Below are 23,540 nucleotides of genomic sequence, written 5' to 3'. Positions count from 1 at the left end.
GCCCCTAGTCGCCACATTCAGGCACCTGTTCGGGGAGGCTGTTACGGGAATTGAACCTTGCTGCTCTGGCCTGGCTTGGTCTGCTTTCAAAGCCAGCGATTTAGCCCAGTGTGCTAAACCAGCCCCTGCAGGACAGAGCTCCATGCAAGAACTGGCGGTCAGGGTGGGGGGGGTGTATTTTTATTATCAGGGTATTTGACCAGGTGGGCCATTTGGAAGCACAATACTCGACTGCGCCGTGACTGCCCTCACCCGGTTCTTGCTCCTAGCAATGTTCTGGAGGGTAATCTTTATTTCTCAATGTTCCAAGACACAGCTGGAGAGTCGGACGGACACCCTCTATTTAGATAACGCTTCGAGATTCAGAAAGCCAACAGACATTTATTGACTGGTGAAAAGGGGGCAGATGGCGGCATAGCGGTAACAGCACCAGGCTAGTAGCCCAGGTGCCCAGGTTATGGGTGTGGGGTGACTACGGGCACTGGTGGAATTTATATTTAATTATTTCAAAACCTGGAATTTAAAACTGGCCTTGTAAAAAAAAACACATCCAGCTCACCAATTAATGACCATTTTGGGAAAGGAAATCTGTCGTCCTTACCTAGTGTCGCCTCCATGTGACTCCAGAACTGCCCCCTGAAATGGCCGACCCAGACGTTCAGTTCAACAGCAACAAATGCCAGCAACGCCCACAACCCAGGAAAGATGTTCTTTATTTAAATTAAGCTTTGAACTTTAAGTAAATTGTCTAGATTTAATTTTGAACACAACTCTTTAATTACAGTTTGATTTTTTTTTTAAATGACTGTAGTTTCTTACAGATTAAAGGATCTCTATTTAGGGAGGGGACTCCCAGAGGCAGGCAGCTGAAGACATTGCCACCAATGGTGGAGTGATGCACATGAAGCTAGAGCTGGAGGGTGTAGAGATCAGGGAGGAGTGGAGGGCTGGTTCACACAGATTCACTTAACTTCAATGCTTTCAAATTACATCCCTTTCTAAAGGAAACCTTAGTTAAAAGACATAGATACCTTGATTCATCACAGGCTAATCTGATCATACAGTACTTCCATGAATTCACATTTTATATTCAATTATTCCTCAGGATTATAAAGAGCAATTTAAGAAGGGAATATATTGGAGAGCAAGCAGGAATTAGGAGTAATATTAGGACTGATTGCTGCTGGCATGACATAAGAAACTGGATCCTGAGACGGCTTGTGAAGTTATGGAAAGATGACTAAATGGAGAAGCATAGAAAGGGTGAATTTCCTTACTGTATAACTGTGATGGTTAGGAGTTTCATAGGCAACAGAAGCTGAGGAAGAGGTAGTTCCATCTCGGTAAATAAATAGGAATAGGATCCAGACGTGAGAGGAGTATGATGACACCTCCTCCAGCCCTACAACCCTCTGAGATCTCTAACCTCCTCCAGTCCTACAACCCTCTGAGATCTCTCTAACCTTCTCCAGCCCTATAACCCTCTGAAATCTCTAACCTTCTCCAGCCCTACAACCCTCTGAGATCTCTAACCTTCTCCAGCTCTATAACCCTCTGAGATCTCTAACCTTCTCCAGCCCTATAACCCTCTGAGATCTCTAACCTTCTCCAGCCCTACAACCCTCTGAAGTCTCTGTAATCTCCTCCAGCCCTACAACCCTCTGAGATTTCTCTAACCTTCTCCAGCCCTGTAACCCTCTGAAATCTCTGTAATCTCCTCCAGTCCTACAACTCTCTGAGATCTCTGTAACCTTCTCCAGCCCTATAACCCTCTCAGATCTCTGTAACTTTCTCCAGCCCTCCAGCCCCTGAAATCTCTGTAATCTCTCCAGTCCTATAACCCTCTCAGATCTCTGTAACCTTCTCCAGCCCCCTACAGCCTCTGAAATCTCTGTAATCTCTCCAGCCCTGCAACTCTCTGAGATCTCTCTAACCTTCTCCAGCCCTATAACACTCTGAAATCTCTGTAATCTCCTCCAGCTCTACAACCCACTGAGATCTCTGTAACTTCCTCCATCCCTACAACCCTCCGAAATCTCTGTAGCCTCCTCCAATTCTACAATCCTCTTTCTGTAATCTCCTCCAGCCATACAACCCTCCCTATCTCTGTAATCTCCTCCAGCGTTACAACTCTCCCTATCTTTGTAACCCCTGGGGGCAGCACAGTGGCGCAGTGGTTAGCACTGGGATTACGGCGCTGATGACCTGGGTCGCTGTCCGTGTGGAGTTTGCACATTCTCCCCATGTCTGCGTGGGTTTCACCCCCACAACCCAAAGGTGTGCAGGTTAGGTGGATTGGCCATGTTAAATTGCTCCTTAATTGGAATAAAAATAATTGGGTACTCTAAATTTAAAAAAAAAAATCTCTGTAAACTCCTCCTGCCCTACAACCCTCCAAGATCAGTGTTCCTTCAATTCTGGCATCTCTAATGTTCATCACTCCATCATTGATAGTTGTGCCTTCAACATCCTGGGCCCTGAGCTCTGGCATTCTGTCCCTGTAAGACCATAAGGCATGGAAGCAGAATTAGGCCACTCAGCCCATCGAGTCTACTCCACCATTCAATATTGGCTGATATTTTCTCATCCCCATTCTCCTGCCTTCTCCCCATAACCCTTGATCCCCTTATTAATGAAGAAACTATTAATCTCTGTTTTAAAGACACTTCTCCGCCTCTCTCCCCCTCTTTTTGGACACTCCTTAAAGCCCAGCACTTTGACTGATGTGTTGGCCACCTGTCTCTTCTGTGTCCAATCTTTGGTGACGTCTCTTGTGAACCACTTTGGAATGTTGCACTATGTGAGAGGTGCTATGCAAGTTGTTATTCTTGGAGGTCTGTATAGATGAAGCTATTAAAGTCCATATATGGAGGACTGGGCTGTCAGAGAGGTTCACATGAACCGATGCCAGAGGAATGAGATTTAGCACAGCTTAGTTACTCAGTAAATGTAAAACTTATACTCAAATAATACAGATGGGGAGATTTGAGTCACTTTATTACAGACATAAAATCTTGTAAGCTAATTATTTTTTTTTGTCCCTAGTGTGTGTTGGGTGAGCGTCTGACCATGGTCCACTGGTTTAGTGGACATTTCGGTAATGATTACTCCAGACTGGTGCCAACAGAGAACAGACCAAGATGTCATTTGGGGACTTGCATGGATTGTGGACGTTAACAATCAACCACAGTGAGTTTCATCTTGGGCGTACGTTAAAGTGACGACGCCAGCTCAGTTGGCGTGTGGTTTGAGGGAACTCCATTTGGGCGCTCTCACTGCAGTATTGAGGGAGCGCTGCACTCTGCCATCTTTCAGATGAGGTTCTTAACTTTTGAGGTTGTGGTTTTTAAAAAAAAAGTTAGCCCCCAGCAGCTCATAAACCCCAAACAGAATGTGTAAGGTGGGCAACTTTGACAACCAACCAGATCCTCCCCACCCATTGCAGGTTCATCTCCAGCCTCGAGCAGATGCCCTGAAGCCTGGTGTTGGGCTGGCAACTCTGCTTTCTGGAGACCCACCCTCGCCTGCAGAGAGGAATGTCTACCCCCGCCCCCCCCCCCCCCCCCCCCCCCCCCCCCCCCCCCCCCCCCCCCCCCCCCCCCCCCCCCCCCGACTATACTGCCCAATCTCATTGAACGATGGAACAGGCTTGGGAAGCTGAATGGTCTCCTCCTGTTTCTATGTCCCCCAAGTCGACAATCCTTCTGATCCGCACTTTCCCATAAACTGAGATAACAAAATGAAAGGCCAGGTCTAAGAAATCACAGAATCCATTCTGGGCAGATCTGTTCTCTTGTGAGTTGGTTGCAAGGTGACAAGCACATTGAGTGCAGGCCTGGTGTCATCGCCCATGTTCTTCTTTATGACATTTGCCTTTGCATTTTCTCTTCTGCTGCCAACCTTTTCCTTAGTGATCCTGTTAGGGTTTGTCGCGTTTACTTTGCTGTATCCATTGGCTGCAGACGAGGAAAGCTATTTAGCTTATCCAACCAGGAAAACGCTAGCATACTCCCATCAAGGTCAAAGATTGTGAATTCTGTGGATGGTAATTCACCACCTGGCTCCCCACAGCTTGTCTACCATCTATGCACAAGTCAGGTGTGGAATGGAAAACTCTCCACTTACCTGGATGAGTGCAGCTCCAGCATTGCTCCACTAAGCTGCCTGAAAGTCCATTTCAGGTGGTGATTTTATCAGCTTCTTACAATCCCTACAAGTGCAGAAGGATGCCATTTGGCCCATCGGGTCTGCACGACCCTCCGAAAGAGCACCACACCTAGGCACATTGTCCTGCACCTTTCCCCATAGTCCTGTGCATTGATCATGGCCAATCCACCTAACCTGCCTGTTTTGGGACTGTGGGAGGAAACCGGAGCGCCGAGAGGAATCACACGCAGACACGGGGAGGAAGGGGCGCTGGAGCACCCAGAGAAAACCCACGCAGACCCGGGGAGAAGGTGAAAACTGCACACAGGCACCAGAGGGTAGAATTGAACCCGGGTCCCTGGTGCTGTGAGGCAGCAGTGCTAACCACTGTGCCGAGCTTGGCTTAGTGGTGGTAACCTTGCCTTCAATTCATTGGGCTGCAGTTGAAGATTCATTCTACCGCTTTCACACAGAAGCTAGTTGATATAATGGTGCAAAAACTGAGGGGCTGCTGCATTCTCTCAGAGATGTTCAACTAATGCATTGAAAAGATTTCTTGCCGCTCGTCGATGAGGAGAAAGGCTTTTTCCTGGTGTCCCCCTGGTCAACGTTCCTCTTCATCATCTCATTGCTCTTGTGTGAGAACTTGATGATGGGCAAAATGGTTACTTGATTGTCCCAGGTACCTGAAATGCTTTTCACTGTAACTTCAGTTGAAGTCTACTTATGACAATAAGTGATTTTCATTTTCATTTCATTTCTGACCTGATAGGGGAAGGCACAAAATAAACATACCATTCTTTTGTGCAAGAGAATTTTTGTGACTTCAGTCTTAAATTTCCCTTCTATTGATTTGAACTTGTACCTGCTGCACTCAAATAACACTGCAGTTTCCCCATCCAAAACTCTCTACCTTCTTAATTTAATAAGGAGAGACTGCTTTCCGAGATGAGAGTGCCCAAGTAAGAGATACTTTTATTTAATCTTTAAGGCTTTACCTTTAGATATCTGCTTTGTGAAGTCATTCCATAGGTTGCATGGAAAGAACAACTTGGCCGAGTTTTGTGTGCAGTGGGAGCGTTAAGTGTCCACAAGCCCAAACAATTTGTTGCATGTGTTTTCAACTCAGAAACGAAGCACTTGCGATTATATACAACCTGCCATATCCTGTGGGCAGCCCAGAGCACGGCACAGCTAGTGAATCACATTTGAAGTGTTGCAGCTTAGTGAACACAATGGTTAATAGACGCACAGCAATCTCCCGCAAACACCAGACGGGTTAAATTGTCGGTTTTCGTTGAAGAATGACCATTGGGCAGATTGTTGGAAAACTCCCAGTGTCCTTGGGAAGGTTCGCATCCACCCAGGCAGGCAGCCTGTGCCTCTGGTTTTAATGTCTCACATTACACTTTACATTATACTTTCCTCTGTCAATCTCAAAATATCCTGTTGACTCTAGGACATTCTCGGCTCGATCCAACTTTTCCAGCAATACGCAGGGAAACGGGATCGCCAGCTGACAGCGCAGTGATAAAGGACAGGCAAGAAGACATTCTTGTTGGTCATTCAGGAACACCTAGTTGGTGCTATCGTTTCTGAGGCTATGAGAATGATGACAAGTTCATACTTTCCCGCTGCCGGGAGTAATGTGCTGGGAAATCTGCCAAAGCCGTTTGGGAAATAAACCCCAAACAACACAAGGAACCAGCTCCAAATTAACATCTTTCAGGAAAACCAACCTGATTGCGAAAAACAGCCCACCATGCGTGCAGTGTTACATCTGATCTCGACGGCAGCATGGTGGTGGTGTTTAGCACTGCTGCTTCACGGCACCGAGGACCCAGGTTCGATCCCGGCCCCGGGTCACTGTCCGTGTGGAGTTTGCACATTCTCCCCGTGTCTGCGCGGGTCTCACCCCCACAACCCAAAGGTGTGCAGGATAGGTGGATTGGCCACGCGAAATTGCCCCTGAATTGGGAAAATTAAAAGAAACTATTGACCTCCAGTTGAGATGCTTGTAGACGGCGTTCTTCAGCGTGAAAGAAATTTGAAAGTTTTTCGAAAGGAGAGAAATAGTCATGTTTATGTATTACCCTTCATGAAGCCCATTCAGGATGTCCTAAAGCGCCGTACCGCCAACAAAATGCTTTCAAAGTGTATTCATTGTTCTAATGTAGGAAATGCAACAGCCAATCTTTGCACAGCAAGATCCCAAAAATGGCAACAAGATAGTAACCAGATCGTTTGTCCTAAATGACCAATCTCTCAACGTGAGACTATGCCCTCTAATTGTAGACCTCCCGGCCAGGGAAAATAGACTTTTGGTGTCTGCCCCGTAAACATCCTCAAGAATTTGTTTCAAACAGATTACCTCTCATTTTTCAAAATCCTGAGATTTAGGCCCAATTTACCCTCATAGAACATACAGTGCAGAAGGGGAGGTTTCGGCCCATCGAGTCTGCACCGACCCACTTAAGCCCTCACTTCCACCCTATCCCCATAACCCAATAACCCCTCCGAACATTTTTGGTCACTAAGGGCAATTTGTCATGGACAATCCACCTAACCTGCACGCCTTTGGACTTTGGGAGGAAACCGGAGCACCCGGAGGAAACCCATGCAGACACGGGGCGAACGTGCAGACTCCGCACAGTCACCCAGCGGGGAATCGAACATGAGACCCTGACGCTGTGAAGCCACAGTGCTAGCCACTTGTGCTACCGTGCTGCCCAAAAATCGATCTTTTTTTTTTTTAAATTTGGAGAACCCAATTATTTTTTCCCCCTAATGAAGGGGCAGTTTAGCGTGGCCAATTCACCTACCCAGCACATCTTTGGGTTGTGGGGGCAAAACCCACGCAAACACCAGGAGAATGTGTAAACTCCACACGGACAGGGTGCCGGGGCTGGGATCGAAGGCCAGGATTGGAGGAGTGCAGAGGTTGCCGAGGGTTGTTGGACTGGGGAAGAGGGGGTGGGGGGGGGGGGGGGGGGGGGGGAGGAAACGAGACCATAGAAGGATCAGAAAACAAAGATGAGAATTTTGCGGTTTGAATCTGTGTCTTTGAGATGCGCATGTGACTCACGCTGGAGAGCCAGAGATATGAGACAACTCGAGGGCCAGTTCTTTATTACTAAAGCGCAGCTCATCTGTTAAGCATTAGATGTGATTGATTCTCAGCTCACAGGTTTAATGATGCAAATAAATGAACCAAATAACATCCTGTGAGGTATTACTGGTCATCTGCTGGGTCAGGACAGCAGCCAACTCTCTCCAGTCTGCTGGCAACACGAGGCAAAGAAGAAATGGGAAAAAGACCCACCCAATTCCAGGGGACAGAAAGTGTTACAATAACAGCTGTCATCACTTGGCAAGAAAGTAGGCCACACAATGCCAGGCCTTCCCACTGAATCACACAACTATAAGGCAAGTAAGTCAAATATGTTTTTCGTTAATTCATCTGGAGTTGCTGCGACCCCCCCCCCCCAGAGACTGATTTTTAAAAAAAAATTTAAACTTCCAGCTAATAGCTGGAAGAATGACACATCATGATTTCAAAGTCTCAAAACTTTTACTGCAGTAAATAATTAAAAGAACTACTGTCTAAACAGCATTTTGTTTTTATAGGCAAGTTGACTTTGCCTGACCCAGGTGACCAATCAGCTCCCCTTTCTTTTGTAGCATGAATTGTTGGGATTTTTTTGAAATTTGATATTTTTGTATTTGTCTTGCAAAGTGCAAGATGCAAAGCTTCTGTCTCTCTTTTCAACAATATTCAAGCTATGTGCTCAAAAAAAAAAAGCAGGGCGGTTCTCCCCAGTGTCCTGGCCAATAGTTAACCCTCAACCAACATCACTTAAACGGATTACCTGGTCAATGTGCGCACATTGGTTGTTTCCTACAACAGGGACTACATTTCAAAAGGACTTTCCGGCTGTAAAGTGCTTTGCGCCATTCCCGGTTTGTGAAAACGATGGCTCGGATTTTCCAGCCAATCCTGCACGCAGCAGGGGTCTTCCCTCCCCCCCCCCCCCCCAAAACCTGCTGTGGGTTCCCTGGTGGTGGAAGGTCCCGCCAGCCACTGGTGGGCTGCCTCTGCAGCCACAAAACACCAAGTGTGGGTCGGACGCAAAATTCCACCTCGTACAAATGCAACTCTTGTTGGTCGACTTCACCTCTGCTGTGCTTTGCTGATTTTTTAGGTTACATTTGGGCCCAGGATAGCAAAGAATCGAAGGGAAAACTTGCTCTAAACTACCACATTGGGCTGGTTTGGCTCACAGGGCTAAATCGCTGGCTTTTAAAGCAGACCAAGCAGGCCAGCAGCACGGTTCGATTCCCGTACCAGCCTCCCCGGACAGGCGCCGGAATGTGGCGACTAGGGGCTTTTCACAGTAACTTCATTGAAGCCTACTCGTGACAATAAGCGATTTTCATTTTCATTCTTCCAAGCTTATCTGTTCAAACCTGATTGCTGCTCGCGGGATCTTGCTCTGTGCGAATTGACGGCTGCGTTTCTTACACGGTAACTGTGACCTCACTCCAAAACGTACTTCATTGGCTGTAAAGTACCCTGGGACAAAGTGAATGGCGCTCTCAATATCGGCAGCTCCTTCTCTGGAGAGGAGCTAACTTTCCAATTGAAGATGGAGTAATGGAGCTCCCACACAAAGAAACCCAACCTTGGAATTTGCAAAGTGATTTCACCCCACAAGATTTTGTAATGGTGTCAGGTACAGGCCACTTACGTAGATTGGCGGGAGGCTCCTGCAGATGAATTAAAAATATTTGCGAGTCTGAAGAGTTTCCTGAACGCAAGCACTCAATTCTCTGGAATTCTCTCTCCCAGCAGGCTGTGTCATATCCAATACATCACCGGGAACAGCCTCGAGGATATTACATACGTCCTCACTTGGAAAATACTTTAAGCGTGCCAGGGTCCTGCGGTTTCAAGCTTATTAAAAATGTTAGATTCTTGCTTCCGCAGCCGCCAAACTTTGTACAAACTGCCGATACCCTTGTCGAGTCTTTTCAATTGAAGGAGGACAATTTGGGGGCAGATTTCAGTAAATCTTCTTTTTAAAAAAATGAAATAACGTATCAATAAAATTGGTTTAAGGAAACATCAAACCGTTATCTCCAGGGATTCGGGTTAAGCAAATGGAAGCTGCCTTTAAGACCAGGCTGATTGATAATCCAGGATTGACCAGGTCCCTGGAAACACATTGGGGGGGGGGGGGGGGGGGGGGGGGGAAAGAGGAGGTAACATACTCTATTAATGCAGCAAAATTATTGAAGTTCTGATTGCCAGCACATAAACCCTTTCTCCACCCAACTTTAAGTTTAAACTAAGACTAAAAGAACGTTTTCATTCTCCCGTTTCGTAAGACAAGTGCTCCAGTCGTCAGCTCGGCTAAAGAGTGCCAGATACCGGACTGATTTTCATATTTCTCATTCACTAAAACGTCCTAACGAACATTCCAAGAAGCTTCAGAGCGGCATCGTCAAACAAAGCGGTCCGAATGTCAGTTTGAGATATTAGCACAGCTGTCTTGCTCAGAGGTGGTGGTGTTTGAAAGATCTCAAAAAGAGGATGTAATTGAAAGGTTTGTGTGCGTGTGTGGGGGTGGTTACGGCAGATATTCAAGCTTGGAGGATTGTGGGTAGGGCTACCCGAGTGGTGAAAATCAGGAATGAAACCTCCCACTCATAGCAAAAAGATCCTGACAGCATTTCATAGCAGAGGAATTTTATCCAGAAGACATTGGGCCAAAGGGCCTAATTCTGCTTTGCCATTCAATCATGGCAAATATGTTTCTCATCCCCATTCTCCTGCCTTCTCCCCATAACCCCTGATCCACTCATTAATCAAGAACCTATTTATCTCTGTCTTAAAGACACTCAGTGATTTGGCCTCCACAGCCTTCTGCGGCAGAGTTCCACAGATTCACCACCTCTGGCTGAAGAAATTCCTCCTCATCTCTGTTTTAAAGGATCGTCCCTTCAGTCTGAGGCTGTGTCCTCTGCTTCTAGTCTCTCCTGCCAGTGGAAACATTTTCTCCACATCCACTCTATCCAGGCCTCGCAGTACCCAGTAAGTTTCAATAAGATTCCCCCCTCATCCTTCTAAACTCCAACAAGTACAGACCCAGAGTCCTCAATTGTTTCTCATACCACAAGCACTTTCATTCCAGGGATCAGTCTTGCAAACCTCCTCTGGACCCTTTCCAAGGCCAGTGTCCTGGGAAATATTCTCAACCAACACCGACAACAGATCGACTGGCCTCCATCACATTTCTGCTAGTGGCATCTTGCTGTGCACAAACTGGCTGCTGCATTTACCGCATCACAATAGTCCCGAGGTACTCTGAGACTTCAAGGTCATAAGGGGCCAGTATGTGTCTATTCCTTTATATTTCAGCTTGAAAATGGTTGTTATCTTGCTGGTGCAGTGAATTATACAAAAGTATTGAGACATGGGGTGCACAACGGTATTCAAAAATGTGACACCCCACTAAAGTATATTGATAAGACAGGCTTGGGCCTGTGGCTCTGTGAACCATTACAAGGTTTTCCTGCATGGTCATTGGGCAATACCATATATTTGTTATGGCACAGGTGATGGCTATTTGGGACACCAACTCTATGCCTGCTCTCAGTACAGCTATCCAGCCATTCCCACCGCCCTTTTGGAAGTCAGTCGTCTCCGCTTTCATCACCCTCTGAGGGAGGTTCCAGGTCATTAGCTCGCTGGGTAATCATGCCTTGCTTCATTTTCCCAGAACCCTAACCTGTCTTTCACCGGCAGCTAACGGGGGACAGCTTTCCTGTATCGGGAGTATTAGAGTCTGCACGTTCTCCCCGTGTGTGCATGGGTTTCCTCTGGGTCTCCTGGCCAATATTTATCCATCAAACAACAATAATAATAATCTTTATTGTCACAAGTAGGCTTACATTAACACTGCAATGAAGTTGCTGTGAAAATCCCCTAGTCGCTACACTCCGGCGCCTGTTCGGGTACACAGAGAGAATTCAGAACGTCCAATTCACCTAACAAGCATGTCTTTGGACTGTGGGAGGAAACCGGAGCCCCCGGAGGAAACCCACACAGACACGGGGGAGAACGTGCAGACTTCGCACAGACAGTAACCCAAGCCGGGATTTGAACCTGGGACGCTGGCGCTGTGAAACAACAGTGCTAACCACTGTGCTACCGGAACCCGCCTCCCAGTGGAGCGCCTGCTGGTGGCAGATTATGGAATGCAGTCAGAGTTAGCAACGCTGGGACTAGATACTGCCCAATATTAACTCTGCCTTAACGGCGATGAATTGCGTTCCGGGTGAAATGTGAGGGGTGGCAGTAACGTTGTGACGAATGTCCTTTTGAGCAGCAAAGCACGTCTTTGAACTGGAGCGATGAGGCACCGTGCTTGAACTCGCTCGATCCCATGTCTGGGATGGAAGTGCCGATGGGAACCAAACCCGTTTCAATTCTATAAAACGTCTCTGGGAACGTATCAAGATTCCCCATTATATAGATTAAAAAATTTTTTTTTTTTTATTGAATTATTAACAACTGTACATCATCTTCTGAAATCACAAAGTTAAGTTGCTACATACTCCGGTGATGATGATTTCAACTTAAACACTTCACCAACTAGCCAAGTGGTTTCTGAATGACTCCGTCACCAGCATTTCCACGTTATGTACATTTCTGCTGAGTTTTGTGTTTAATTAGAAAAAAAAAAGAAACAACTTTGACACAAGCATTAGGGGAAAACAAGTTAATCCAAAACAAGTTCTGCCAGTGATTTTATCTTGGGACTGGGGTTGGGTGGGAGGGGGTTAATTAACATGATATCAATTGTTCATTACACCAAGAAAGCTAGAGTAAAATGAATCAGTATCAAGGTTAGCCCACAGAAACTAGGAACGCAATGAAACTAACTGGGTTCTTGAGCAATGTTGCAGATGGCAAAAGGACTTGAACCACATTGAGGTGCTCCAAACGGTCCAATTTTCTAAGGCCATCATTGAGCCCGATGCAGCTTGGACACAAGTCATTGCGAGTGACCCGCAGCATGTTCATAGATGGCAAATTGGAAGAGGAAAAAAAAAACAATGCAAAGGACGAGTGATGAAAAAGCAGAAAGGTCTTCAACTCTCCTGAACCTCATCCCCAAATCCGAGAGTGAGGGCCGGGGTCCGAATTCAGAGGCACACCACACGCACACCGTCAGATTCAGCCAATCCTCTCCCTGTAACACTCTGAAGCAATCACCATTGCTCGCTGGAACAGTATTTTCCAAGTCAAATCAAACAGATACAGAAAATATAGCCAATCGTATTCACATATGGGAAAGGAAAATCACCCGCGCACAGTCGGACAGGCTCGCGCGCACACACACGGGCGGACAGGTTCACTTGCGCACACACAGGCGGGCAGGCTCGCACGCGCGCGCGCGCACACAGACAGACAGCTCACGCACACACAGACACGCTCGCATCAGACAGACAGGCCCGTGCACACAGACAGACAGGCTCACGCAATTTTGCAAGATGCTATCCTTGAGTACTTTTGCTGTCCAAATGATTAATAAGTAAAAATAAACCAGTAAGAATAAACAGACTCTTGTTTGCAGTAATACTGCACCACTGGTGACTTGAAATTTAAACATATACAGAACAGACCAGACTAAAATGGACTCTCGATAGTGTTGCTTGAAGCAGAGAAACCCATGGTAGAGTGGAGGGGGTGTTGATACCTGTCGGCAGACTTCTATATAAAGAAATCACTTCGGAAAAGTCCGGATTCTTATCAGTAGTTTCAAAGAATTTTTCCTCGATTTATTTTATTCGGGAGGCAAATTGAACAAAAAAAAAAGACTCAAATCTATTCCGCAGATTCCCTGAGCTGTGTCACCAACATTGCATTATGTTCATTTCCTTCGCTCTTCTGCCACTCTGCTTCCAGGAGGGAGAGAAGGAGGGAGGAAGGGAAGAGGAAAGGAGGAGGAGGAGAGGTGCTGTTCAACGACGATGCACTTGAATCAAAAGTGGACACTTGAGGATTTGATGGCCGTCGGTAGGAACCTGTACTTTTATTAACGTCGCCCCCCCACTTCTCCCTCCCACCTCCCCCAAACCCATTCTTTTTCACAGTCCATTATTTTCCAAACGAGCAAATTCTCTGATTTCAGTGACAGACTCGTCCGAACCACCTTTCTCTTTTTTAATTTCTCTTCCACCCGTGAAAGTATTCGAGCCTCAAGGTTTCCCCGAGAAGCTGGTGCCATGCTCACATGACATGCCGGTGTCCCACTGACACGAGCACCCAGAATGTACCCGGACATACCCAGGGGCAGGCCGCAGAATTCTCCCGCTGTCACCACATATTTACAGTGCATGTAACACGCCCTTAACAGATGAAGCACTGCTTCATTCCCAGGTTCAAAAAGCGCCTCGCTCGCAGACACCACGTCTTCCATCGGCAGGGGCAATTGTCTCTTCTGTGCTCCACAGGCTTACCGACATAGGTTAAACGAAGGAGAAAAGAAAGTCTTCAACTCCCAGGCCTTGGGAGAAATAGTGATCCTCAAACTCTCTCTCTCCAGATTCAAATAGGCCACCGCAAGCTGTCTTCAGAGCTGAACAGGCAGCTCAGGTCCTGCACGTCCCAGGCAAGACAATCTATTGTAAACTAGTCCTCGTTATGCTGGACTGCAATGCCAAATACGCTCCTTCGCATTTTTTTTAAAAAGCTGTCATTTTGAACCAGAGCAAATGTGTCCCCGAATCCAGCAGTCTAAAGTGCCGCCATAGTCCTCTGCTGCCTTCAGTAGATGACTTCGTAGACTGTTGCTTTCTTGTCACCTGATCCTGTGACAATGTACTTGTCATCAGCGGAGATATCACAACTTAAAACAGACGATGATTCCTTTGACTAGAAGGGAGAAGAGAAAATGGGTTTTAGAAAAGACAGAAGCATTCAAAAAATAAACTGATGCTATTCCTTTATATTTTAAACGTCAAAATGTTTCCTCCTCATATCAAGGTAATCAACCCTTGTACTCAGCACCCTATTCACAGGGTGGTGGAAGAGATAGGGACCATTCTTTTGGCAAAGGCTGGTTTAGCACAGTGGGCTAAACAGCTGACTTGTAATGCAGAACATCAGCAGGAGTTCAATTCCCGTACCGGTCTCCTGGAACAGGTGCCAGAATGTGGCGACTAGGGGCTTTTCAGAGCAACTTCATTGAAGCCTACTTGTGACAATAAGCGATTATTATTATTAAGGCGGCATTGGTACAATGCAGTTTGGCCAGAAGGGATTCGCTGTTTCTTGTCCACGCTGGTTGACTGCACGCATTTCCCTGAAACCCTCTCCAAATGAATGGTAGTTTCAGGAAAAGGCACACTTCTTGTGCGAGACCACCAGTCGGGGGATATCAACAGGCTATTTAACTGCCGAGTGCATCACACAGCCCCTCACTGTGCAGCCAAAACAAAAGGATGAACACTTCAAAAGGGGCCAGTTTAGCTCACTTGGCTAGTTGGTGATGCAGAGAGAGGCCAACAGCGCAGGTTCAATTCCCGTACTGGCTGAGGTTATTCATGAAAACCCCATCTTCTCAACCTTGCCCCTCGCCTGAGGTGCGGTGATCGTGAGTGGCACGGTGGTTAGCACTGCTGCCTCATAGCTCCAAGGTTCAATTCCGGCCTCGCGTTTTAACTTTCTCCCCGTGACTGGGTGGGTTTCCTCCGGGTGCTCCGGTTTCTTCCCACAGTCCAAAGACGTGCAGGTTAGGTGGATTGGCCATGCTAAATTGCCCCTTAGTTTCCAGAAAGGTGGGGTTACTGGGATAGGGTGGAGCAGTATGGTGCTCTTTCCAAGGGCCGGTGCAGACCCGATGGGCCGAATGGCCTCCTTCTGCAATGTAAATTCTATGATTTCCATCAGGAATGGCTGTTGTTTGATCAAGAACAGGACTAATCCAGGCTCGGACTCGATGGGCTGAATGGTATCCTTCTGCACCATCATTTTTCCCCCCCAATTAAGGGGCAATTTAGCGTGGCCAATCCACCTAACCCGCACATCTTTGGTTGTGGGGGTGAAACCCACGCGGACATGGGGAGAATGTGAAAACTCTACATGGACAGTGACCCAGGGACGGGATCGAACCTGGGTCCTCAGCGCCGCAGTGCCAGTGCGATCCACTGCGCCACATGCCGTCCTCCTTCTGCACCATCATGAATTCAGTAATTATATTTGGCCTGGAGCATCCAGGATTGGAAAATCCAGCTCTAGGATATAAACTAATGGGCAAATAAGCAGGTGTATCTTTTGTTATAGGCCAGGGTTTAGAGAACCCCAAAGTGTATCATGGGGTTCATCTGACGCACAACTTTTAATAGATTGTGGTATGGGGAGCACACGGCCCACTCTACAGGTGTGGTACAGCAGAAATGGAAAAGTATTTTTCAAAGCAAAACAATGTTTAGTCTATGATCTCAAGTTAACCTTTTTAAAACATGCAGTGAACATCTTAGCAACCATTAATTCAAATACAACCCCCAGCACTAAGTAATTCTTAAAACTTTCCTTTTAACATCCATAAGACTTAAAACACCTTTTTTACCAGAAGCACATTATGTTTATATTCACTACTGAGAACATTTATAATTTTGAATTCACGAAATAATCAAGAGATAGTCTTTTCATGGCAGAGAGATCAACAGTACAGCTGCTCTGTCTGGCTTCAGCTCCAACACTGAAAATGAAACTAAAACACACCCTGCAGCAAACAGCCTAAAACGAAAGTAAAAACGCTGAGACAGCCCAGCTCCACCCACTGACATCATTTCAGTAATAAACACGCATTTCTTAAAGATTCTCTCACTACAGATATTTATATACACACCCATTTATAAACACCCCTTTCTTAAAGGTACTCTCACATGACACCTCACCCCCAAGGGAAAAAAAATAAACCATCAACTTCAAGATGGTTACATTTTTCACTATCCATTAAGAAATGCACACAGTAAATATATGTTTTTGTTTAAAAAAAAACACGCAAACAGGTATAATAACATAGTCCATTTTTGTTCTTCTTCCTGCAACTGAAATCGATCTCGATTGACAGTCTCATTGGACAAGGTCTCTGCCCGATCCATCCATTCCTCTACCCCTTGGCATCTCTCTTTAAAGTCAGATACTTTAGTTCAATCTGATCACAGAGTCCCTTGTAATTCTCCAACACAGGAGCGTTGGTTATCACAGCTTTCAGGCAGTCAAATGCATGTTGAAACTGCGCTGGCCACTGAAATTTGACGTTTCTTCAGCAAGTCCATCAGTGGAGTCACCACTCCAAAGTTTTGCACAAATGTTCGATCAAATCCACTCATGCCAAGAAATCGCATTATTTCCCTTTGTCTCGAGGGTATCGAAAACTCCTCAAGGAAAGTGACTTGGGCTTTTCCAAATTCACTTTTGGCTAGGTTTACCACCAAACCCGCCTCCTGCAGTCGATCGAATAACTCCTTCAGATGGTTTAAATGTTCTTTCCATGTCTGGCTGAAAATTACTAGATCGTCGATGTATGCCGCACAATTGGGTAATCCTGCAACAACTTTGTTCGTTAGTCGTTGACATGTGGCTGGGGCGTTTTTCATGCCAAATGGCATAACTTTGAATTGGTATATACCATCTGGAGTTGAAATCTCCTGCTCCCTTTCAGAGAAAGGTACCTGCCAGTAACCTTTAAGTAAACCCAGTTTGGAAATAAAAGCTGATTGCCCACTTTCTCAGTGCAATCCTCCAAACGTGGGATAAGAGTCCGTTCTTGTAACTGCATTAACCTTTCCATAGTCTACACACAACAGTTTGGTACCGTCTGGTTTCGGTACCATCACAATGGGTGAGCTCTATTGGCTGCAACCCACTTCAACTATGCCATTTTTAAGCATACTCTCAATCTCTTTATTAACCTGTGCCAATTTTAAAGGGTTAAGTCTGTATGGATGTTGTTTGCAGCATTTCCCACATCCACATCATATATAGCCATTTTAGTACTTCCCAATTTATCTCCACAAACTTGCCCAAGTGATATCAATAACTCTTTCAGGTCAGTCCCTTTTTCCTCTGGAGGGTAACTCAACAATTTGTTCCAATTTAATTTGAGGTATGACAAATTCACAGTCATCTGGATTTGGTTCGTCACTTTGAGTTAGAATCATTAAACCTCTTTTTTCTCTCCTTCCCTTTCAAAGCACCTTTTAAGCATATTCACATGACACACTCGGTGAGTCTTCCTTCTATCTGGTGTTTTTTTTTTTTAATAAATTTAGATTAGCCAATTTTTTTTTCCAATTAAGGGGCAATTTAGCGTGGCCAATCCACCTACTTTGCACATTTTTGGGTTGTGGGGGCGAAACCCACGCAGACACGGGGAGAACGTGCAAACTCCACACGGACAGTGACCCAGAGCCGGGATCGAACCTGGGACCTCAGCGCCGTGAGGCGGTTGTGCTAACCACTAGGCCACCGTGCTGCCCTCTATCTGGTGTTTTTAACCACATAATTCACCGCACTTAATTTCCTTTCAATCTGAGAAGGTTCACAAAACCTTGCTTTAAAAGATTCACCTACCACTGGTAACAACACTAAAACTTTATCTCCACTGGCAAAACAGGGGCTGGTTTAGCTCACCAGGCTAAATCGCTGGCTTTTAAAGCAGACCAAGCAGGCCAGCAGCACGGTTCGATTCCCGTACCAGCCTCCCCGGACAGGCGCTGGAATGTGGTGACTAGGGGCTTTTCACAGTAACTTCATTGAAGCCTACTCGTGACAATAAGCGATTTTCATTTCATTTTCAAAACGACAAACTGTGGATTTCTTGTCTGCTACCCGTTACATCACATTTTGTGCAACTTTCAAACGTTGTCTAGCCAATTCACCTGCTCTATTCAATTGTTCCCTAAAATTTGACACGTAATCCAATAATGCAAGTTCTGATTTCTCACTCACCAATTTTTCCTTAATTAATTTAAGTGGTCCTCTTACCTCATGACCAAAAATTAGTTCAAAAGGACTGAATTTGCCTGACTCATTAGGTGCATCCCTAATTGCAATCAGTACGAATGGAATTCCTTTATCAGAATCCTCTGGATAATCTTGACAATAAACCCTCAACATTGTCTTTAATGTTTGATGCCACCTTTCTAACACTCCCTGTGACTCTGGATGGTACGCAGTTGATTTAAATTGTTTTATTCCTAAGCTATCCATAACTTTGAGGTAAAATTTGATCCTTGATTCGATTGTAGTTCTGTGGTTAGTCCATATCTAGTAAAGAATTTAAGTAACTCCTCCACAATCTTTTTAGCTGTAATATTACGTACTGGAATGGCCTCTGGAAACCTAGTAGACACATCCATTATAGTCAAAAGATATTGTCTATATCCCACTTTTCGTTTTAGGAAGTGGTCCTACGCAATCAATTAGGACCCTTGTTAAAGGTTCCTCAGATGCTGGAATGGGTATTAAGGATGCTGGTTTTATCACTGCTTGAGGTTTCCCTATCACTTGACATGTGTGACATAATTGTCAAAATTTAACTACATCTTTATGTAGTCCAGGCCAATAAAAATGTTCCTGGATTTTAGCTTGAGTTTTCCTTATTCCCAAATGACCTCCCACTGGTACGTCATGTGCAACTCGCAACACCTCCTTTCTATACCCTCCTGGCAATACTGCTTGAAATGAAATGAAATGAAAATCGCTTATTGTCACGAGTAGGCTTCAAATGAAGTTACTGTGAAAAGCCCCTAGTCGCCACATTCCGGCGCCTGTTCGGGAAGGCTGTTACGGGAATCGAACCGTGCTGCTGGCCTGCTTGGTCTGCTTTCAAAGCCAGCGATTTAGCCCTGTGCTAAACAGCCCCTTGATGAACTTCTGCCCACTTTTCATCTGCCTGCATATGTAAAGGTCTCCATTTTCTCATCAAAACATCACTTTTACGGTAATAACATTCTGGTATACACTCAGATTCCAATTCCATGTATGCTTTCTGCATCCATTGTATTTCTATCTTTTTGTTGCAACTCCGCCAATTTTCCTGAGCTAAAAATATCCGCCTCATCCTCCACCTGTTCTTGTTCTTTCTCAATCGTCTGATCAAAATTATTTTCTGATAATTGCACTTCAACTTCATCTTCACTCTTTTCTCCTCGTCTTAATCTGTGACTTTGCAACCTTGTTACTACACAATCCCAGGATATTCGTCCTTCAACACTTCAGTTGGCTGATTTTGCACTGGCTTATCAACCACAGTCGGCATCACTCCCAGCTGTGATCCAGCTATATCATTACCCAAGATAAACTGTATTCCTGGACAAGATAGTTTCTCTATTACTCCTACTACACCACTCTTCACTGGACTTTCCAACCTTACCTTGTAGAATTGAACACTACTCCTCTCACCCTGAATTCCACATATTGCCACCTTTTCTGGCACCATTCTTTCCAAACTACATAATTCCTCATCTCTTACCATTAAAGATTGACTAGCTCCCGCATCTCTTAAAATTGTGACTTCTTTACCTGCTCCTCCTGATACACATGAGTAAACTTTACCCACGCAAGTACATTCTTTAAAGAGATCTGGCACCTTCTTAACAATCACCTCTTGAACAGGCTGTACAATCTTTTGCACCTCCTTCGCTTCACTTGGGCTTTCCTTTACCACTTTAACAAACCCCACTGTCTTATCCTGTTTTACCACATCAGCCTTCCCAGTGCTTTTCTTCACCTCCAACACTGTGACATTACATGGCCTAGTTTATTACAGTGAAAACATTTGAAACTTTTCACTTCTTTTCCACTGTCCTGGATTTCTTTTTTAATCTGAGATACACTCTCCTTATTATCTCCCATCAGATCACATTTACCTTTACTACTTGAGTATTTATCATGTCCCCAGTTTCTATCCCTCACAGGCTGAAACTGATGTCTGAACCCAAATTTTGATTTATGAACGAATTCATAATCATCTGCCATTTCTGCTGCTAACCTGCCTGCCAATTTTAACTGACTTATCATGTTTCATGGCCATTTTCTGAAAATGAAATGAAAATCGCTTATTGTCACGAGTAGGCTTCAATGAAGTTACTGTGAAAAGCCCCTAGTCGCCACATTCCGGCGCCTGTCCGGGGAGGCTGGTACGGGAGTTTGAAGATAGAGTTTGAAGTTCAAACTCTATCTTTTTCCCTGATCTGTATCTCACTTTCTCTTTCTTTTTGCTCTCCATTTCTTTCGAATTCGAGCTGCTTTAATTCCTTCTCATGTTCCATTTGTTTAATTTGCAATTGAATTTTTGCCTCTTCCAATGAGTCAAACTGGATCTCGGGCAACTTTAAATGCTTAGCAACCGCCATAATTACCTCACCTTTTTGCATTTTGTCAGGTAATGTTAACTGCAATGTTTCTGCCAAATCTAACAATCTGCTTTTAGTCCCTGTCCGTAAGGTACCGAGTGTCACCATCTCCACCCTCCCAAATACTTTAGAACCTCTGAAAGAGCCATTGTCCACAGCACACACTCTACTTAAACTAGAATACCACAGCTGAAAAGCACCCACAATATGTTCACCCCTCACTGTCTTTAAGTTCACTAAGTCAATCCAATAGATAGTCTTTTATCCCGGACGAACCCCCAATTTGTTATGGGCCAGGGTTTAGAGAACCCCAAAGTGTATCATGGGGTTCATCTGACCCACAACTTTTAATAGATTGTGGTATGGCGAGCACATGGCCCACTTTACAGGTGTGGTACAGCAGAAATGAAAAAGTATTTTTCAAAGCAAAACAATATTTAGTCTATGAATTCAAGTTAACCTTTTTAAAACATAGTGAACATCTTGGCAACCATCAATTCAAATACAAACCCCAAAGAAAACAACACTAATTAATTCTTAAAACTTTCCTTTTAACATCCATAAGACTTAAAACACCTTTTTTACCAGAAGCACATTAGGTTTACATTCACTACTGAGAACATTTATAATTTTGAATTCACGAAATAATCAAGAGATAGTCTTTTCATGGCAGAGAGATCAACAGTACAGCTGCTCTGTCTGGCTTCAGCTCCAACACTGAAAATGAAACTAAAACACACCCTGCAGCAAACAGCCTAAAACGAAAGTAAAAAGCTGACAAGAAAGCCCAGCTCCACCTACTCTCTGACATCACTGCAGCAGTAAACACCCATTTCTTAAAGATTCTCTCACTACAGATATTTATATACACACCCATTTCTTAAAGATTCTCTCACTACAGATATTTATATACACACCCATTTATATATACACTCATTTCTTAAAGGTACTCTCACATGACACTTTGAAACATTGCCTTTGTAAACTTTTGATCACTAGTTTTAAAACTAGCGAACTGGTGTCAGAAGACTTGAATCAATGAGCCAATACAAAAATCTGTTCTTTCTAATTGGCTGTGGGAATATGGGGTGTGACAGGCAGCCAATGACAGGAAAGTGAAGGCGGAGTGGATGAAAGCAGGTGGTCATGCGATGACGCATCCGGGAATAATCCCAAACGCCACCGTGGGCAGTTACGCAATCCCAATTTCTCCTCTGGGTGTAATGAACTCATTCAGCACTGAACGGGAAGTCAGTGGGAACAGTTGGGAGTGGGACCATGCGTGTCCATGGGCAAGTTATCTTTTTTTTAAAAAAAGAACAAGAATGACGAAGGCTCATTTGTTTGTTGAGAAGCAAAAAAGACAATGAAGGAAATGTGAAACGTCCTTTGCTAACACACCAAGTGAAGCCTCCTTTTACCTGGAATATACTGGCACCATAGGGCGTTCTCCAGGCATTGAGTAGGTTATCTTTGCCAGTACTGACGAACCACTTACCTAGAAATAACAGAACATGCCGTTATTTTTTTTTGTCAAAAGGATACACGTTATCAAAATCTTATTCTCTTCTATAAATAAATTACTTGCCCCATTTTAATTAAATTGGTTTATACCCATCAGAAAAGACTCAACAGGCTGGGGCTTTTTTTTAAACATAGAAAAAGCCGAGGGGTGACCTAATAACAGTCTTTTTTGAGAAACCAAAAGTCAGAGTCACACAGCACAGGAAGGTCCTCTGACGCATTGTGTCTATGCCGGTCAAAAACAACCATCTAACTATTCTAATCCCATTTCCCAGCACCAGGCCCATAGTCCGACTGGTCTTGAAAATATTCAATGGCGGAGCTTCCATAACCAGAGAATTCCAAAGATTCGCAACCCAGAGTGGAGATTTCTCTCCTCATCTCACTCCTGAAGCAGCACGGTAGCACACAGTGGCTAGCACTGTGGCTTCACAGCGCCAGGCTCCCAGGTTCGATTCCCCGCTGGGTCACTGTCTGTGCTGAGTCTGCACGTTCTCCCCGTGTCTGCGTGGGCTTCCTCCGGTTTCCTCCCACAGTCGAAAGACGTGCAGGTTAGGTGGATTGGCCACGCTAAATTGCCCTGTGTGTGCAAAAAGGTTCGGAGGGGTCATTGGGTTACGGGGATAGGGTGGAAGTGAGGGCTGAATGTGGGTCGGTGCAGACTCGATGGGCCGAATGGCCTCCTTCTACACTGTATGTTCGATGTTCTAAATGATTGGCCCTTCATCCTGAAACTGTGTCCTCTTGTTCTAGATTCCTCGGCCAGGGAAACAAACACTCAGTACCTGCCCAATCAAGTCCCTTTAGAATCCAGAGTGCCTTTAATGAGATCACCTCTTCTAAACTCTCGAGATATTGGACCCAATGCACTCAGCCTCTCATCCCAGGGACAACCCCACCTCATCCCAGGGACCAATCTAGTGAACCTTCGATGCATGGCTTCTAATGCAAGTATAACCTTCCTTAAATATACAAACCAAAGCTGCACCCAGCGCTCCAGATGTAGTCTCACCAACACCCTGTACAATTGTAATGCTTCTTTATTCCAATCCCTCTGCAATGAAGATCAACATGCAGTTTGCCATTCACGCGTGCTGACTTTGTGTTTCTTGGACCAGTACATCTCAAATCACTCTGAACAAGATTTACAAGTTTCACACCTTGTAAAAAAAAATATTCTTTTTTTCTATTCTTCCAAAGTGAATAATTTCCGTACATTTACTCAGCCTGCACTCTTGTTGCCCACTCACTTAACCTCTTTATGTTTATTAGGTGTTCCCTCTGGACACTAACTACCACACTCAAATGAATCAGCGAGTGCATGCTTTGGCAATTATTTAAAACAAAATTTAGAGTAGCCAATTCACGTTTTCCAATTAAGGGGCAATTTAGTGTGGCCAATCCACCTACCCTGCACATCTTTGGGTTGAGGG

The 23,540-nt window shown here is 45.0% G+C and overlaps 1 long non-coding RNA gene across 1 annotated transcript; it reads right to left on the bottom strand.

Moving 5' to 3' along the window:
* Positions 1-11,681: 11,681 nt before the first annotated feature.
* LOC119974586 lies at positions 11,682-22,361 on the bottom strand. The gene is made up of 2 exons (XR_005462526.1): positions 22,005-22,361; positions 11,682-14,089 (listed from the first exon to the last, which is right to left on the bottom strand). It is a non-coding gene; the product is annotated as an uncharacterized LOC119974586 (long non-coding RNA).
* Between the last annotated feature and the right edge of the window lie 1,179 nt (positions 22,362-23,540).

This window comes from Scyliorhinus canicula, chromosome 12 (assembly GCF_902713615.1).
Source record: "Scyliorhinus canicula chromosome 12, sScyCan1.1, whole genome shotgun sequence".
Taxonomy (NCBI): Eukaryota; Metazoa; Chordata; class Chondrichthyes; order Carcharhiniformes; family Scyliorhinidae; genus Scyliorhinus; species Scyliorhinus canicula.
The sequence above is the reverse complement of the archived record's forward strand: the minus strand, read 5'-3'. Positions and strand labels throughout refer to the sequence as shown.